The sequence below is a fragment of the Syngnathoides biaculeatus genome, chromosome 11 (genome assembly GCF_019802595.1).
Source record: "Syngnathoides biaculeatus isolate LvHL_M chromosome 11, ASM1980259v1, whole genome shotgun sequence".
In the NCBI taxonomy this organism is placed as follows: Eukaryota; Metazoa; Chordata; class Actinopteri; order Syngnathiformes; family Syngnathidae; genus Syngnathoides; species Syngnathoides biaculeatus.
Genome location: NC_084650.1, coordinates 2,388,280 through 2,394,279, shown reverse-complemented (window position 1 = coordinate 2,394,279; position 6,000 = coordinate 2,388,280). Strand labels below are relative to the sequence as shown.

General features: G+C 48.4%; 1 protein-coding gene across 7 annotated transcripts in view; it reads right to left on the bottom strand.

Moving 5' to 3' along the window:
- Nucleotides 1-6,000, bottom strand: part of pmt (phosphoethanolamine methyltransferase) — a 36,483-nt gene that overhangs the window by 12,043 nt on the left and 18,440 nt on the right. For 5 of the 7 annotated variants that reach the window (XM_061834376.1, XM_061834378.1, XM_061834373.1 and 2 more), the window contains exons 1-2: nucleotides 2,317-2,583; nucleotides 1,679-2,134 (exon numbers count right to left, since the gene is read on the bottom strand). The gene's annotated coding sequence lies outside the window, so the exon portion shown is untranslated. The other 2 variants (XM_061834374.1, XM_061834375.1) reach the window with 2 other exon arrangements.

Here is a 6,000-nt window from a genome sequence, read left to right as displayed (position 1 = left end):
ATTTTGAAAAAGTTCACCACACTGAAGGCTCAGGAACAATTCTTGCTCTACGTCAATGACATAGAGGCAAAAAGATCAGTCAAGTGAGTCATGCCAGTCTGTTGGTGGAAGTGTGTTGAAAGTAAGAGAGTTTCAATCTGTAAGAGGTTGTAAATGATTATTCAGAGATAACACTGGTGCTGCTGTTATGTAATTTCATGACATAGATATCTTCAAATATTTTACCTTCCAAGTCACCTTGAGCTCAAACTGTGATTTGTTTTCATGAATCTTTCTGCACTAGTTTAGATACTACTGGTGCCAAAATGTTTTTTGTTGTTGTGTATTTTAGCAGCAGACGCAACCTTTACCTTTCATTTACCCTTTTTTAAAATTTCATTTAAGCAAGTATGGCGGCACGGTGCAGCTGGTAAAGCGTTGGCCTCACAGTTCTGAGGAACCGGGTTCAATCCCGGCCCCACCTGTGTAGAGTTTGCATGTTCTCCCCGTGCCTGCGTGGGTTTTCTCCAGGCACTCCGGTTTCCTCCCACATCCCAAAAACATGCAACATTAATTGGACACTCTAAATTGCCCCGAAGTGTGATTGTGAGTGCGAGTGTTTGTCTCTATGTGCCCTGCGATTGGCTGGCAACCTGTTCAGGGTGTACCCCGCCTCCTGCTCGTTGACAGCTGGGATAGGCTCCAGCACTCCCCGTGACCCTCGTGAGGATAAGCGCCAAAGAAAATGGATGGATGGATTTGAGCAAGTAAATGACTACCTCCATGGTAACGTTAATCCCACTAGGTGGCAGTAATGGTTCACAAAGTCAATCAGCACAGAAGTGACCAGAAGTTGAACTCCTCAGAATCTGAGGAAGGACAATTAGTAAATATAAATGTAATAGATAATCATCCATCCATTTTTTTCTGAGCTGCTTATCCTCACGAGACTGCTGAAGCCTATCCCAGCTGTCAACGGGCAGGAGGCAGGGTAAACCCTGAACTGGTTGCCAGTCATTTGCAGGCCACATGGAGACAGACAACTGCCGCACTCACAATCACACCGAGGGGCAATTTAGAGCCTCCAAGTAATGCATGTTTTTGGGATGTGAGAGGAAACCGGAGTGCCCAGAGAAAACCCATGCAAGCACAGGGAGAAACGGTACCAGTCCTCAGAACAGACCCGATCAGAGCCGATCTAGCAGCCAAGTCATTCCCTTATGCCAGAGTTTGCTCGGAGCATTTTGTTGTTGATAGGTATTGGATACCTTTTAGAATTTCACACCTACTTAGCAATAGCTAAATTCTATGAAGGAGAAGTAGTTTTTGGGGCCAATGGCCTACATAATACTCGTGTGAATGCAATCCATGTCTCAAAATCTGTATTTTCTGTCAGCCCACGAAAGCAACTAAAACTGAACTGAATCCCCTTCCCCAGTACTCTATAATGAATCTGTCTTAATCTTTATTTCATTGTTTCCCATATTGGGTTTGCACTTGCTTTTCTCATCCCTCCAAAGTGATTGCACATGTTTGCAAAAATGAAAACAAGAATAATCTTCACCTTTTTCTTTGGTATAATCAACATCATTTAACAACGCTGACGGTAATCACGCGAATTAATACTTTTGACAGCATTCGCTCAGAAATTAAGTAGCCTCATCTTATATATTTAAATTGCATTGTGCAATACACCAACCTTAGCAGTGTGGAGACACAGGTTGCTTACAATGGATACCACCGCATCACGAACCCAGCCATTGATGAATTGGTTGTAGGCCTCCAGACCTCTGTCATTCTTTAGGTGGTTCATGTTATAAGCGCGTGTCGAGAAGAAGAGATAGTTGATAATGTCTGGATAGGTTACCGACGCCCACAGTTCGAAATTCTTGCTCCATTTGTGTTTCTCCAAGGCATATGGGTCGATATTGTCGATCAAAGCACACTTCTTGTCATAACGGTTTCTTGAATTGATGATGAGCCCCAATAACTTTCCAAAGTCTTTTTAGCCATCATGCGTCACTTTTAACAGTCATACAAACATTTGTGTAACTCAGGTCTGTATGGAAAAGCGATCGAGTGAACGGCGTGTCAGTGGAGTGAACCCCTCCAACATGGCCGCATGCCCCGGATTAGTCAGGTGGGCGAAAATAGTCTACAAAGGAAACACATTCATAGATGTTCACAGAGCTTTCTTCACAAAGACCCTCAAAGTTCTTACACTTAGAAGCCAGAAATACAAGAGGAAGGAACAATATCACAAAAACAAACAACATATGATTTACATTGCAACAGATGACAAGAATATATTAAAAAAACATGCATAAACTCACATACCTGTATTATAAAGGAGACACATTCACAAATTTCCACATGGCTCTCTTCACAAAGACCCTCAAAGCTCTGCAACATTAAAGATATGGTCACAACACAGACCTTAACAATGTCTCCCCTTCTCCAGCTAGCTAGTTTGTTTAAAATTAATGGACCACATTCAACACTGCGCCTCTGTAACTACACCCGCTTTGCAGACATTTTAAACTAATTTATATTCACCCTTTACAACAAAACAATGAAAATATATGGAAGAAACCAAAATGCCTATCTTACACTTAGAAGCCAGAAACATAAGAGGAAGTGATCTCGTCTAGCCACCTGATAAGTGTGACTTCAGAATAAAACGGGCAGCCTACTTCCTATGTTTCTCAGATCTTCCACCAACACTTCAATTTCCCCGTTACCATGAACATTTTTAAAACACAATTCCTTATACCAGTCACAGCGTTGGAAAGAACAGAAAAAAGAATAAAAGCCAGAGCCTGTGCTGCCTTTCAAAATAAGAGTGCACTTCCACACCCCATTCCTATTATAGTGTACAACATCACAACATTACAACTGTGTGGATTTTTTCTGGGCACTCCAGTTTCCTCCTAAGTCCCAAAAACATGCATTCATTGGAGGCTCTAAATTGCCCCTAGGTGTGATTGTGAGTGCAACTCTCTGTCTCTATGTGCCCTGCGATTGGCAACCAGTTCAGGGTGCCTGACAATAGCTGGGATAGGCTATCTATCTATACTGCATCTTCAGAAAAAAGATTATTTCGATATCCCAGCAAACCCCATTTTCTTGTGCTTTCAGGGTTTCTTTTCGCCACGAGGGAAGGTGGAATGTGGAATAAAATATTAGCAGCGAGTAAATGCACTTATTTATTGATCTCTTTGAGGGTGCATGTTTAAATTATAGAACAGTTGAGACACAACACTGCTCTTAAAATATATCTTGACAATTTTTTTTTCATGCCTTCTATTCCATCCTTCAATCCATGTCCTGTCCACAACAGAGAGTGTTCTTACAAGAACCATAAAGGAGACATTTGCGGCACACTGAGAGCAGTGAGTCACAGTAACCCAGACATGCACTCAAGATGTTTAAGATGTTATTTTTCTACAGGGAGTTGATGACACATTGTTAGAGAATTAAAGAGAATTATGCATGCATCCATCCATTTTCTGAGCCGCTTATCCTCACGAGGGTGGCGGGGAGTGTTGGAGCCTATCCCAGCTGTCAATGGGCAGGAAATGGGGTACACCCTGAAGTGGTTGCAAGCCAATGGCAGATCACACAGAGACAAACAGCCGCACTCACAATCACACCTAGGGGAGATTTAGAGTCTCAAATGAATGCATGTTTTGGGGTTGTGGGAGGAAACCGGAGGGCCTAGAGAAAACCCACACAGGCACAGGGAAAAGATACATATTCCCACTGGCGAGGCTGGGATTGAACCCTGAACCTCAGAACAGTGAGGCCAATGATCTAACCAGATGCCCCACCGTGCCCAATGTTCAGTATGTTCATTCAAAAAAAAAAAAAAAAAAACTTCCTTGAAACTAATCTTTAAGGAATGATGCAACACTCTTGTTTTGTGATATTTCTTTAATTTTGTAAATGGTTTGCCTTACATTTCCACCCCCACACACACATACATACTCTTTGCTCTATGGCCTATGGCCCCTCTCACAGATGATGAGCCCATGGGAAGGGAGACCCATGTGAGCCCCATGGGTGCAGGCTCAGCCACCAGGTGCAAACCTTTACTCGGTCCAAGGTCTGGGATCAGGCAGACAGTCCAAACAATCAGAAGTAATAGTACGGCAGGCTTACGAGGGTGGTCAGTGGACAGGCGTGGGTCGGTGCATGGAGAGCAGAAGTCAGGCAAACAGGATTGCGGGAACGAGGCATCAAGGACGCCGATCAAGCGAAGGACAAGTCGTCCCTCACGTCCTATCTATACTGGGCGTCATCAACTGTAACACGGTGCAGGTGTGCTCTGACTGATTGGCTGGCCACGCCAGCCTGGGCAGGAAGCCAGGAGCATGACAGTACCCCCCCCCCCCCTCAACGGCCGGCTCTGGACGGCCCAGGAGCATCAGGATGAGCCGCGTGAAAGTCCCTGATGAGGGAGCGGTCCACAACGAAGCGGGAGGGGATCCAGGCGCGCTCCTCCGGGCCATATCCCTCCCAGTCCACCGGGTACTGGACCCCCCTTCCTCTGTGGCGAGAAGACAGCAGCCGGTGCACAGTATACACCGGCCCACCGTCGACCATGCGTTGGCTTGAGCGGAGGAGCCAGCGACGAAGTGCGATTCGGGCGAAGTCTGCTGACGTGGAACGTAGGGTGCACCCTCATCGACCTGGGCAGTTTCAGCGAGACGGCCACCGGGTTAATGATCTTGTAAATCGGAAACGGGCCAACGAACCTGGGAGCCAGTTTGCGGGATTCCGTCCGCAGCGGGAGATCATTGGTGGAGAGCCACATTCGCTGTCTCACTCTGAGCTCTGGCGCGGCCCTCCTCTTGCGGTCCGCTGCGGCCTTGTAGGCGCTGCTCATGCGCAGCAGTGTCCTCCGCGCTGCTTCCCAGGTCCGTTTGCAGCGTCGCACCACGGCCAGGGCCGACGGGACCACAGAGTCTGTGGCCAGTGGAGGAAACAGGGACGGAGAATAACCATGCACGACATGGAGTTGAGCCATACCTGTTGAGGCGGAGGGTAGAGAATTGTGGGCATACTCCACCCACTTGATGTGCTGGCTCCACGTGCTCTGGTCCCTGGAGGCCAGGCATCGAATACCGGTCTCCAACTCCTGATTTATCCTCTCAGTCTGGCCATTGGACTCCGGGTGATGACCCGATGTCAGACTAGCTGAAGCGCCGATGAGGTTGCAGAACTCCTTCCAGAAACGGGCGCTGAATTGCGGACCCCTGTCCGAAACGATGTCCTGGGGTAGGCCGTGGTAACGGACGACCTCGTCTAATACCAACTGGGCTGTCTGCTTGGCCGACGGGATCTTCGGAAGCGGCACGAAGTGGACCATCTTGGAGAAACGGTCCACTATGGACAGCACCACTGTGTTCCCTTGTGAAGGCGGCAGGCCGGTAACGAAGTCCATCGCGATGTGTGACCACGGACGAAAGGGGATGGACAGGGGTTGCAACTCACCAACGGGCCGTAGGCGGGAAGTCTTATTGGCCTTACACACCGGGCAGGCGTTGACGAACTCCCTTACGTCCTTGCTGAGGTTGGGCCACCAGAACCTTTGTTCAACCACTGAACGGGTCTTTGCCATACCCGGGTGACAGACCGTCTTGTTGGTATGGGCCCAGGCGACGACGTCTCCCCGCAGAGATGGGATGACGAAAAGGCGGCCCGACGGACAATCTGCGGGCGCTGGTGTCTCTCCCAGGGCCTCCTTCACCCGTGACTCTACTGCCCAGGTGAAGCCGGACACGAAGCATGCCTCTGGCAGAATAGGAGCGGCCTCCGATTCCGTGCGCTCCCCCTCGTGGATCCGCGATAGTGCATCCGGGTTGCCATTCTTGGAGCCTGGGCGGAAGGACAGAGTAAAGTGGAAGCGGGTGACGAATAGGGCCCACCTGGCCTGTCGGGCGTTCAGCCGCTTCGCGGTCTTCAGGTACTCTAAGTTCTTGTGGTCCGTGAAGACAACGAACGGTACTTGCGAGCCCT